Here is a 13976-nt window from a genome sequence, read left to right as displayed (position 1 = left end):
CCAATCTTGTGTTGGGTTAATGCAGGAAGTACTGCATATGGACAACGACATTTCACTAGTGGCAGGAACTAAAGGAAATGCATTAATGTTGTATGTTGCTAACGCTGCCCGAAGGGCCATGTGTATTGTCTAATCATTTTGGAAAGCTTTCCCTTATGTGTGGTCATATTGCTTGCTTATGTGTTGTAAGAGCATGATATGTCAGAGCAGGATTCAGTACACGTACTAAGGTGTGCTATTCAGGAATCAGGTACATGTTAATAGTGCAGGTGATATTTCTGTTCATTCTATGTAAGATAGAATAGGGTTTTTCCTGGTGTTTCCCCAGTCGCATCCACATTAGGAGTTTCCTCACCCTCTTTCCGGTGTTCCTAACTTCCCCTCCCTATCCACAACCTCTCCCTAACCCCTCTTCCCCCCATTGGCTGCCACGTGGCGACCTGTTTCCTAAATCAGGCGCCTGTGCCAACCACGGTGGGAGGGTCGAGTTCATTCGGCTTCCGTAGTTCGGGGGAGAGTGTCGATCTCTCTTCCTTCCAGTTAGTGTGATTGTGACATAAAAGGATGAATATGAGTATTCCTCGATACACATGCAGTCTCTGTAAATCATTATTTCATCAACAGAAAAGTCATAACCAAAACAATGTATTAGAAGATTACATAATATAAACATTACTTAGAAAGAATGTTTCAAATCAAAGTATTAATACTTGAGGTACAAAAATAGCAATTAAAAACATAAGAATGAGCTGAAAGAATGATTTTGGAGACATAGACAAGTATGAAGTAACATTTAAATATTGCCTAAGTGAAGAAAAACATGACATATTCTACTCAATCATTGTGAATAACAACAGAAATATCTGCATTTTCATTAATTTCAAGAAAGACCAAGATCTGTAATGTGTATATCCAGAAGGTTTCACCTTATGTCTGTCTTCTGAATTGATCATGACATCTGGGATGTAACTGTAATACTAAACTGTAATACTAAAATATCTAAATTGGTTAATATTAGATATATTTAACATAACATTATTCACAGCATTTGATTTCAAATGACTGTTGTGCAATGTATGCCCAATCAAGCTTTTTAGTCTTCTGTATTACTGTCCTATGTATAAACATCATGGTGCCTAAACCACATATTCACTGTTTAACAGGCTATAAATAGGTGTGCGTGAAAAGGTATTCATTTTCACCATATCGTCACATTATGAGCAACTTAAACAAGGAAATTATCAAATTTTCTTAATCTTCAAAAATATGTTTGCCTCTGTCAGAAGTAAAAGAGAGTGGTGGTGTCAGGTTGGACGGATGGAGCAGGGCAGGGGTTGAGGGGAGCTCCCTATTTGGTGAAGTTTACAGCTGGGCTGGTTGTGATTGTGAGGGACATCATGTTCTAGTGCAGCAAGTTGAGTATGTAGAGTCAAAGCATGAGGAGCAACAGTGGGGTATGGGACTGCGAGACTGAGTGCAGGCAAGGAGTAGAGGGATCAACATGTTGAGTAGGCAGAGTAGACAGAGATACAGTAAGCCAGGTACTGATGAACATGACCATTGATAGATGTGTAGACTAGGAGAAGGAGCATCACAAGAGAATAGTAGGGTGACCAGACGTCCTGGTTTTCCCGGGACAGTCTGGGAAAATCACCCTCTGTCCTGGGATTTTTTTCATTTTCCAAACCCCATTCAGCTGGCTATGGTCCTGGTTTTTGGCCGGACCCTATTTGGAATTCCCGAAATCGGGTCCCGGCACAACTTTTCCTGCACATAAATGGGGGTGTGAATTCTTTTCACGTCCCCATTTCCTCCCCCTTGCCCTGCTCGCGCTCTCCTCCAATGAGAGGAGTGCACCTGTGAGTCCACCGCCCTGCCTGCCCCCACAGCAGACCAGCGACATAGAAGTAGGACTACAGTTTTAATTTAGTCCTACGTCTATGTCTATGGTCCATCCCGTTTTATTATTTTTTCAAATCTGGTCACCCTACAAGAGAGTGGTTGCCTATGGAGATCCGACCAGCATGGTATCAGTAAGTAGAGCTGGGGGAGGATCTGGGTAGGTAGTTGAGAGTGTGGAAGGTAATGATGAGGACTTTGGAAGACCAAAGGTGTAGAGGAGAAGGCCAAGAAGAAGTCACAAGAAGCAGTCAAGTCTGCTCAGCATAGAGGGGGAGAATAACATTTTTGCAATGTAGTGAACATTTTAAAAATGTTGAGATGGTTAATACGAGCAGCAGAGGGAGGAGAAGTGATGAATTGTTGCAGTTAGAGGTCACTATCAAAGAGGACTCAAAGGTTGTACGCTTTGGGAAATGGAGTAATAAGTTCAGAAAGGAGGATGATAGCAGAGGGAAGGGTAGGAATGGTGTTGGAAGAAGGAGGAAAGCATTCAGTGGGAGGCAGCAAAGAGCCATCCAGTGGTGGATTGCAGAGGAACTGTTGATAATCCATTCTGAGATGGCTGGGAAGAAGGGGGAAAAGAGAAAATAAGCTGTAGTGCCATGACAAAAGAGATGGTAATGAAAGACAAAGGGCAAGATCACTCTTCCTATTACAGAGGTTTAGAGGGTGAAGAGTAGAAATTCAAGGACTGAAACATGGGGGGTGCTGACAGGGAGAGGAATGTGGCCAAAGGTGTGAGAGTTCCAGAAGTTCTTAAAGGAGCACATTTGCACGTAACAGGCAAACCAGGTTGGAGCAGATTTGCAAAACCCATGATCCTGAAGAGGGAGGAGAGCTCCACAGTTTGAAAGTGACAGTGAGGTCCACGAGGACGAGCGCAGAAGAGAGTTTGCAGTGAGTATCAGAAAGAAAGTTGGAGGCATGCATGTATGCTGTGTTTGTGGAGTGTTTACTATGGCATTCAGATTCAACTGGAACTCCAAGGCCATTATCCTCAAGGTGCTTCAGTTGATGACCATGCGTTTAAAAACCTTGGAAAATGGAGTAGGAGGTAAAATAGGCAATAGTTCACCACAACCTTTGGCTCAGCAGAGGTGTTGTAAAAAGGAGGTGGGACAGTTGCAGATTATATGGGGGCAGGGAAGAGTCCAGCAAAGGGAGAGTGTACAACGCTCTAAGAGATGAGCGCAGATGTTTGACAGTTTAAAGAGCATACTGTTCTTTAGAAGTACATGAAGGGTTGGCGTTGCAAAGGATGGGTGTTAATAATGTTGGAGAGGCAGAAGAACAGTAGATGAGAGTAGAAAAGTTAGAAGAGAGTGGTGGTTGACAAAGAGTGTTATGAACATTGGAGCTTTTAGAGGAAACATAGTGTGCAAAGTCATTTGCAGAGAAAAGGAGGACATGGATATTGGCTCAGAAGATGTGATCAAAACTTGGAGAGTAGATTCAAGTTTGTAGTTGGGATTTCAAATAAAGGCGATAAGGTTTGTAGAGAAGAGGGATTTGGTAGAAGCACGTGAATAAGAGAGAACAGCAAGGAATTTGTATTGGCTAGGAGAAGAGTTGGGTCAAGGATTTGCACCAGCATTGTAGGGAAATATTTATATTTGATTTGAGGGTCTGTATCTCAGAGGTGATCCAGATCTGAAGATGGCGGTGGGCAGGTGTAAATGTGTGAGGAGACTAGTGCTGGTCAAAAGGAGTTATAAGTGCATAGTGAAAGTCATATAACACACAAGCAATGGAAGAGGCATGAAAAGTGGAGAGAGACAGTAAAGTGACCCTGACATCATCAAGGTAAGGGGCAAAAGAGTCCTGCTTGAAATTCCTTTTGGTACTTGAAGGGGGATGTAGGGGCAAGAGGGTGGTACACCTGAGATGTTAAATGGAACCAGGAGGACAAGAGAGTTACTAGCAAAGTGGGTAGGCTCGTTGTGGAGGGAGTAGAGTGACTGGCCAGTTAGAAGGGAGTCAAGTTGTTGGCAGCTGTACCTAAATTGTAGGTGCAGACGAATTTGGAAGTTTAAATTCCCCCAATGTGACAATGGGGTTGTCAGTGAGAGGTGACTCAAAGAGTAGGTGAAGAGCTGGGAAGAAGGAGATGAGAGGGCCACTGGGCCGATAGAGAGCCAACACAGTCAGAGGAGTAGGAGGGAGGAGATGAATAGTGGCATGTTCAATAGAGGAGGAATTAATGAAGAGGAGGCAGAAGGGAGGTGGTAAAGGCCTTATTGATAAGGAACCCCCCCTGCATCACCATTCCCAAGAGGTCTGGTAGAGTGGAAGATGGTAGTAGAATCAGTGTGCAGAGATGCTAGTGTAACCAAGTCATGAGGGGAGACCCAGGATTCTATGATAGCAAAAAGTGAGAGTGTTGAGAGTCGAAGTGGTCAGCACCATAGGTAGACTTGCTGCAGAGGAATTTTGTCTTACAGAGGCCAAACAAAAGAATGAAAAGAGATGGAGCAGAGAAGCAGGTACTCTATGGTAGGTGAGATGGATCTATCGGGTTGGAGATCATGGGGGAATGGGAGCATCAGGTTTGAAAGATGTGGGTGATCTCACCTATCCTCCCACTCTGTTGGAATAACATATCACTGATAAACAGACTCAAAACGAAGGATCGACTGCAAAGGATTCCAGAAAGAATCTCCAAACAATACATGTACCATAGAGAAGACTGACAAGGAACCACCCTTCAATTATAAATGGAACTACATCTGGCACCTCCATCCACTCAGGCTTGCATTTTATTCTATTTGAAGTTCGGGGATGTAAGAGAAGATTGCGAATGTAAGAGAAGATCGCTTGGCCTTTCAGTCCTACACATCTTTAACCACTACCTGTTTGTCTTTTGTATCTGTGAAAAGTGGTATGCTGCTTGAACATTTTAGACCTCTGAAGTGCTATTATCTTTAGATGTTGAAGAGACTTTCAGTGCAGAGGACCTGAACATATTGCCTGAATGGATGAATGTAACAACACCTTGATGCAGGCTAGATTTACTATGAAGAAAACTTAGAGAAACAGAGCCCTTTCAATTATTTCCTTATTGAAACATGCTTGGTTTGTGAACCTTGTAAAGTGGATGTCCTGCAATCGCTCACACATGCTGGTAATTAGAGGTTTTCACCAGTTGGTTTGAGAGTGGGTGACATCAGTTTATTTTTACCTGCCTTTCTGACTGCAGGATGCCTTCTCTTGCTTTACATATTATGGTCCAGATTAAACTGGGGGAAGTCATCGGCGAGTCTAACCGAGAAGTTACGCTCTCCCCTGACTTCCCCCAGTTTATTCTGAACCCTAATATGTAGAGAAAGCACACAGTGCAATTGAGCTGGGGTATGATCTCGATTCAAGACTGAACCATGAGCAGAATATCATCCAGAGAAATCAGCATCCAGAGGCCTATTGCTCTTAGAAACACTGCCACAAGGAGAGGGAGAGTTGTAAAGAACCAGGGGGCATACACCAGTCAGAAAATGCAGGGAAGAGAACTGGTGTCGCCCACTCCCAAAATAACTTGAGAAACGTTCTGTTTAGGATAAATAAATAAACCAACAGTTTGGCATTCCTCAAGTCCAATGGGAAATGCCTGAGATCGATGACAGAATGAAAGATTGTTTTTCTTTTCTGCAATAGCAATGTGCCACTTATGACATGCTTCTGTTGAAAGTGAGATGTGTCGCCTGTCCCTTTATTCAACAATGCCCTTACTTCTTGATCTATCAATACATTTCTTTTCTGAAAGAGGAGGTGCACACATTCTAGTACAAAACCTGTGCATTGAAAGATTTTGGGAAAAATGGGACCACTTATTGAACATTTTGGAATCTCTACTTTCAAAATTATACTGTGTTCCATCCTTATGAAATTGTTTATACCTGGCAAATTCCAGATGTTACTGTTTCCCCAAAATCTACAGCCTTTAAAGGGTTAGGCTAATAGATTAAATAGTTCCAAAGGTTTTGACCTTTGGAACTCATGTTGGGAGGTTTCAGGTGTTGAGTCCTGAGCTACAAGGATAGCGTCCAACATTCAACCTCTCCCGTGGAAGGCCCTCTTATAAACCTGTGGTTTAAACATTTTTCTTAAGATGGGCAGGGCTCCATCCTGTCAAATAAAAGTGTTGATATATTTTCCAATTCCTTCACAAACGTGTCACCAAATCAACAGGATCCTGACATGCCAGCTGCATTGGCTTTTATGCTAGACCACTTAATGCAACAGTATTCCTGTCATCCCTTCATTCAAACGTTCACATCTCCTAGGAAGCACAATGGTCATTGTGACCAGTTGCTAATCTTCACAGGGTATAGGTTCTGGTTAAAAAAATGTTGTCTCTTCTTCCAGGCCTAGGATTTCAATAAGGGGCACTGCGGTGTTATGCACTCCACCCTTGCAGTTTAAAAGAGATTTTTTGCCTATTTGAGGAAAACACCCATAAATCTTTGGGTTAAAGAAGGGTGTAATAGTGGACCTGTTATGGGTAAATGGATGTGGGCATTCTGCTTTCATCTTTCTTCTTGTGGCAGAGTCATTTGTGTGCCTGGACAAAGCACCTTCATGCATCTCCACTCTCTCCAAAGTATCACATTCCCTAGACAGCAGGTGACTTATTGAAGCTCGGTGAAACATAGATCCCCTAAGATAGTCTTGTAGACAAGCAGGGTCAGCTACCACATCACCATCTAAAGGGACTAGATCACATGTATGCAAATCTTACCCCAGAAATAGGCGTGGTAGGGAGTTGTTCCAATCTTCCCCTGATGCCAGGCCCGAGACTATTACATATCATAGTATCTGGTCCTCCTCATTCGCAGATAATATATTCAGTGCTCGCAGAAATTCCTGTATTGCTGCACCATCTCCATCAGAGCCCTGGGGTTGGTCGGCAAGACACTTTACTGCTCTCTCATACTCCACAGGTTTCCACTGTGCTTACGGCCTATCTGGGAGAGATCATTGGCTTACCAGCATCATACCTCTTCTAACTCCATGTTATCTAAGAGTCTCTGTGGCAGTAAAGAACCTCTGCAGCACGCTCTACTAGACGTGGAATCAATGATCTTAGATATAGTGTAAATGGCTGATTAAAATAGCCTTCCCCACTGCCTCTGATGCTTCAAATGCCCCTCATCTGTCATCGTTCTTCTGCTGAGCTGGATCATTAAGCCTTTGGGAGGGGACATCTGCAGTTATAGTATTATGAAAAAATACAAAAGAACTTGAACTAGTAGACAAAGGTAAGGATGACGGAATGCACAGGTAATTTTTAACTTGGTTTCGATTCCCAAGATTTTATTATTTTATTCAAACAGAAAATACTATGTCTAAAAACATATTAAACATTTCCTACAACACTATGGCCCATTCACTTTTCCATTTGTTCACATACATACTATTCTCATCAATCTCTCATTTCACAATTCATTCTTTGAAAAAATGGTCTGTATATAAAAAACAGTAAAACATCTGTTATATCTCCATGAGATTACAATTCATTATGAAACATCGCCACAAATTTGGGGTATCAGAACAGTCTTTGTTCTCTTATTCCCACAGATTCACGTCTATAAAAAACAGTTAAACATCTGTTATATCTCCATGTGATTACAATTCATTATGAAACATCCCCACAAATTTGGGGTATCACAACAGTCTGTGTTCTCTTATTCCCACAGATTCACGTCGACACGTGTTTCAGTTGCTCTCTGCGAGCATCACCATTAATACTCTCTCTGTACGGCAACCTTCTTCAGGACAAAACAACCCATTTTTCAGGCACATATATTGGCATGGGCCACACCATCTATAAAAATATATAAAACACTATATAAGTATTGGGCACTCCCGTCAATCCTTTTCAAATTATTTAATTGCATATTAATATGGTATGCTTTAAAAATTTGTAAAGCATCATCCGACTCACCTCCTATCCAATGGAATCAGGAGGGGCAGGATCATTCTTCAATTATCAACATTAATGCCCGTTTTAACTAGTTAGAGGGTCAGTGCCTCCCGTTCTTAATTTTGACTGGGGCGACACCCTCCCATTTCAAAAGTGCATGGTTTCTACTTCTGCACTATTCAAGCAATCATGTCCAGTGGCTGACATGTGTGTTCCAACTTGCCTGATTCTCGCCGTCTCTGAATTCTCCTTTCCGCGTACACCGCAGCGTTCGCAATGCAGCCGGCGGGGTTGCGAGTTACCATTGATACGGCGCTTCGTGTTCATGTGCATAAAAAGAGGACTAGAAAAGCACTCGCGTGCGTGAGGGAAAACCTCCTCACTTCGCAGGCTCTACATCGACTCCTTATTTTTCGTTTTTTTATTTTTTTTATTTATAGACCATCTCGCTATGGTGTTTCAGCTCCTGTTATAATTATTAACCAAACAACTCGAAGATCGAGATTACAATACCTTTATGTTGGCCATAGAGATAGAAAAAGGACTATTCGGACGACTATTACTGAATATTTTCAGTCAATTATTACATTCAGCCTTCATGCTATAGACACAAGCCTTCCACTTGTGATATGCATTTTATTTAGATCTGTATTCCAACAAATGTATATATACATTTCAACTACAAAGTATATAAAATACACTGAAATGCGGCATGCTTTACTCAGCATCTGCTATAGGTGTATTTTAGTAAGCGAGCATTCAGTATTATACCAACATGGGAGCCCCTCGCTCTTTTATTTCCTGTCTGGTGCAGCAAAAGGGATATTTTACATATTTGCAATCAGATGGTTCCATTCCACGGATAAATTCAAACCTTGTTTCACTGTGTCTAAAGTGTGTATCCAGCGTTGTTCCTTCTGATGTAAGAGAGTGCCCATGTCACCACCTCTCTTTGACGGCTTAATTACTTGTAACACGAACCATGTTAGGTCTGTGTCTTTATGCCCACATCTCCCGAAATGTTCCACAAGAGGCTTATCCGCCACTTTATTCCTTATACATGATCTGTGTTCCGAGATACGCTGTCGTACTTCCCTGGTAGTCTTACCTATATATAATAGGTCACAAGGACATCTAATTACGTAAATGGCGTTCTTGGTTTTACAGTTGGTATGTGTTCTGAGTTGCCATTTCACTTGCCTGTATTCAAAGTCAGTTCTTACTTCTACCATAGGGCAAGCTACACATCCTCCGCATTTGTGGTGACCAATCACCTGGGGCAACCCCCATTGGTTTAGTATTGTCTAGTTATTTTTTGGCTCCACATATGTATGTACTAGTTTTTGCCCAAGATTTTGGTTCCTTTTAAAGGCAAACATCGGTCTCCGATATAGGGACCCCTCTTGTTTCACAAGATCCCAGTTATGATTGGCTATCTTCTTAATCTGGTTACTTATTGGATTATAAGTAGTCACACAGACCAATCACTCTTCTTTTTCTTTTGGACAATATGTTAAACATACATCTCTATTAGTATTTTTGGCTCTCTTCAGATTGTTTTTGACTAGTCTTGTTGGATAGCCCCTCTCCACCAGTCTTGTAACTGTTTTGAGTATTCCATGAATTCTTGTTTGGTGCTACAGTTGCGGCGTATTCTTAAAAACTGCCCATACGGTAAGTTATATCGCAGGCCTGCAGGGTGAAAGCTGGTATAATGCAACAAAGTGTTGCGGTCTGTAGGCTTTCTATAGAGTGTTGTCTCCAATTTGGCTCCTGCTTTTCTGATAATTAAATCTAGAAAACTCACCTCGACCATGCTGAATTCCATGGTGAGCCTAATGTGGGTATCCTGTCTATTTAGCCATTGATGGAATGTTTTCAAGGATTCTACATTGCCTGTCCATGTTATGAAAATGTCGTCAATATACCTATGCCAACCCATCAGGTGTTGGCATAGGTCTGGGATGGCTTGGAGTGCATTCAGATGTCCTGATACAAACTTGTCCTCGAAATCTGCCATATACAGGTTCGCCACATCAGGGGCAAATGTTGCCCCCATGCTAACCGCTCTGCACTGCTTGTACAACTGTTGTTTGTGTAGGAAAAAGTTTTCAGTCATCGCCAACCTAGCACATTCAAGTATAAATGGTGTTGGAGGTTGGTGAGGTATATTTCGGGTATTCAAAAAGCTGCCCAAAACATCCAAGCATTCGAGCTGCGGTATTGCTGTATACAGCGATTCGACGTCCATTGTTGCCAGGATCAATCCCGGAGGGCACTCAATTTCTTGTGTAATTTTAATCATGCTTGTTGAATCCTTGACATAGCTTGGCATCCTCTCCACAAAAGGTATCAAGAAAAATTCTACATACACTGACAATGGCTTGAGTAAGGAGTTTATGGCGGAGACAATAGGCCTTCCAGGAGGATTTGTTTTGTCTTTGTGAATTTTTGGCAGTATATAAAATGCTGCCGTTTTTGGATACATTTTTTTCAGAAATCGTCTTTCTCCCTCACTGATCCATTCTTCTCTCATGGCGTGGTCAGTAAGGCTTTTTATTTCCTCTTTCAATCTTAGAGTTGGATATTGTCCAAGGATTTTATCATTAGGAGTTTGTATCTCCCAGGAGTCTTAGGCATTCTTTTTCGTAGTTACTAGTTTTCATAATAACTATCCCGCCCCCCTTGTCCGCAGGTTTGATGGTGATGCCATCTGTATCACATAGTTTTTTTAGGCTGTCTCTTTCGGCTCTGGTTAGATTGTCTGGTTGGAAATTTTTCTTCTTGACGGCTTCCTTCACTTCTTTTGTAACCTTATTTTCAAAAGCCAAGATCTCAGGCGGGCAAGCATATGGAGGGGGGTTAAAGGTCGATTTGTTCTTAAGACCGGTTCTATTAGGTATATCTTGGTTGTCTCCAGATGTTCCTTGTTGAGTCCTATCTAGATTTGGTAGAAAAATCTCAAAATAATGTTTCAATCGTATATTTCGAAAGAAACAATGAAGTTCAAGTTCTATCGTAAAAGGATCTGCCTTTGTAGTGGGAACAAAAGATAAACCTTTCGACAAAATGTTTAATTCATTAGGGTTCAGAATCATTGTTGATAAATTGATAATGGGTATCTTATCTCTATTATCTAATGGTTCTGATACCACTGTCGTGTTCACATTCGTGGTCCCTGATTGTATCATCCCTGATTTTGTCTGGGGCGCCCTCTCTGGTTGCCTCGGTAAAAACCCCTCTGCTGTTGACCTCTTCCTCCTGTGTTGGTAGGTCCCTGGTTATTCAATGACGGATCTGAACCACTTGATGAACCAGAAGTATTAGAGAATGACACAAACCTATTGTTTCTCCTGTAGTTAGCTGTTCCCACTTGAGTGGTGAAAAAACCTTCTTTCAAGTATGGATAAGTTTTTTCTTCTGAATAGTTTGCCACATCTTTTTGGAATTTAAAGATTTTGCGATCAAGGTTTACGGGAGGGTGTCGCCCCAGTCAAAATTAAGAACGGGAGGCACTGACCCTCTAACTAGTTAACACGGTCATTAATGTTGATAATTGAAGAATGATGCAGCCCGAGAAACAACACGGACTGTTTCTTACCTAAATATCAGAGACTGATGCGTTCCACAAAACAATAAGGTTCTGGTTTGCCTTTGAATCAATTAATATAGGCTAGCGCGCCGAAATAACTAAGCTCTTTGTATATATATATTTTTACAGACTCACGTACCTGAGAACGTCTAACCACTAGATGAACCTTACACAAGGTGTGGAAAGAAGGGAAGCCTTGGAATCAGTAGCCACTTTTTCCATCGATTAAAGCGCTCAAAAACGAATTATCATCGCAGATCGTGGCTGTTTCCACTTTTGAGTAAGTGACAGAGCCCTGTTCTTCCATTTGTGGATACTGATTGTGATTTACTAAAACATATAAATAATGTTGGTTTTTTGCGATCAAACGAATTGGGTAGAACAGATGGTAATAGGTATATGCCTTAACCCCTTAGATCAGAGGACAATCATCCTCGAGATTCCAATTAAGATGTGCTGAAATGTAATACTACATCCTGCCCCTCCTGATTCCATTGGATAGGAGGTGACGTGAATCTGTGGGAATAAGAGAACACAGACTGTTGTGATACCCCAAATTTGTGGGGATGTTTCATAATGAATTGTAATCACATGGAGATATAACAGATGTTTAACTGTTTTTTATATACAGACCATTTTTTCAAAGAATGAATTGTGAAATGAGAGATTGATGAGAATAGTATGTATGTGAACAAATGGAAAAGTGAATGGGCCATAGTGTTGTAGGAAATGTTTAATATGTTTTTAGACATAGTATTTTCTGTTTGAATAAAATAATAAAATCTTGGGAATTGAAACCAAGTTAAAAATTACCTGTGCATTCCGTCATCCTTACCTTTGTCTACGAGTTCAAGTTCTTTTGTATTTTCTGATTGATTGACCTGTAGAACTAGGGACGTTAAAACAGGTACCCCTTCTATTTTTGCGTTATAGTATTATGGCCTGAACCTTCCATCCTTTCCATTAATTTGTTTGATAATGTTATTCACTAAATCGTGGTCTATTTATTGCATGGTCCTCTGATAACGAAAACCCATCCATGTATCTTCCTAGCTGCCTGCACCTTTATTCTGAATTTGCCCATTTTTGCATAGCGCTGAAAGCCCTGGCATGGATAGTGGAGCCGTGTGCTAAGTCCTTTCTTGTAACCAAGGCAATTGCATGGAAGCATCCCAGAATGTGCAGCTTTGGAACAAACCTGCGCTAGTCTACCCCCAGAACATGCTCTGTGCGGCCCCTCTGAAGCCTATCCTGATTGAATTTAAGCAGCTCCAGCTGCTGCTGAGCCCCTTCTGATTGCCTGTGTTGATACTTGTTAGGATTAGGTTTTCTTTATATTCAGTTCACAATGATGTATTACTGCAACATGTAGTTCACAATGTGATAAGTGTATACTTATGCATGTATTAATTATCTGTATTTAGGTTAAGTTAATGTTTTATTGTACTTGTTCTATGTGGTTCATCTGCAGCTAGGTGGCTGTGATGTCAGCAGCTTCTAGTGTGGAATTTAATGGTACGAAGGGGGTTCTGGAATGGTTGATGGTCATTTGAAGCCTGGCTGTCAGAGGTTGTGCGTGCTGTAGCGTTAGCTTAATCTTAAATAAAAGATATAAGCCCTTTTCAGCCTTGGCTCTGATTTAACAATAGTCTTTTCGTCCCTGCACTGCAGTCGTGTGCTGCATTGCTCTGAGGCCAATCTGCATAGGGTGCACTAATCATAATAACGCTCTTTGGAACTGTGAAGCTCTGCCTTGAAATACGTTTAATTTATTCAGCTAACACATTACATCATATTTAAAGCAATACATTTCATGTCAAGTTATTAATACTGTTCGCTTACCCTGATGTGGGTGCAATAGAAAAGAGGACTGGAAGGGAGTGAAATGAATATTTACAGATACTGGCGGATTGGTCTGTAAGAGGTGGATGATGACTCAAAAGGGGAATGGGATTGTGGGAGCTGTAGTTAACAATAATAACACAATTTGGTTTTGTTACTGCTGTTGTTAATAAAAATGTAAAATGTGCATAATAGGAAGCTTCCTTGTCATGAAAAGCCAGCCAAAGTGTAGGGGTAGTGGTAGAAAGATTTGCAGGGACATTTAGGACAGCAAACTTGCAGGGAGCAATGGATGACACGAAGGTTGAAAGCTCTCTAGACAACCATCATTATTTCTCATAGCCACTTTTAATCATCGACTGTATTGTTTCAAAGTGTGTAGATCCTGTCTATTCCTAAAAGAATTGAAATAGCTAAAATAACACATATATACTATATGTATATGTTATATATATATTCAATGAAAACACTTTGTTAAAGGGACGTTATGGTTAAGTTGCGCTAATAAAAACCTATCAATTTTAGTGAAAAACTTTGTTAAAGCAACGTTATGGTTACAAGTAAAACAGAAAAACCCCTGAAATTTGCCAGTTATGGTAAGCTAAGCAACCATAACTCACGCCACCACCAGGCAATGCTAAGAATAATACCAATGACATCAAAGATGACATCACACATATGATTGATGACATCACTGATGACATCACATGTGCATTTAATTTT

This window comes from Ambystoma mexicanum, chromosome 7p, assembly GCF_040938575.1.
Source record: "Ambystoma mexicanum isolate Mex_15411 chromosome 7p, UKY_AmexF1_1, whole genome shotgun sequence".
Lineage (NCBI taxonomy): Eukaryota > Metazoa > Chordata > Amphibia > Caudata > Ambystomatidae > Ambystoma > Ambystoma mexicanum.
Note: the sequence above shows the minus strand (reverse complement) of the source record.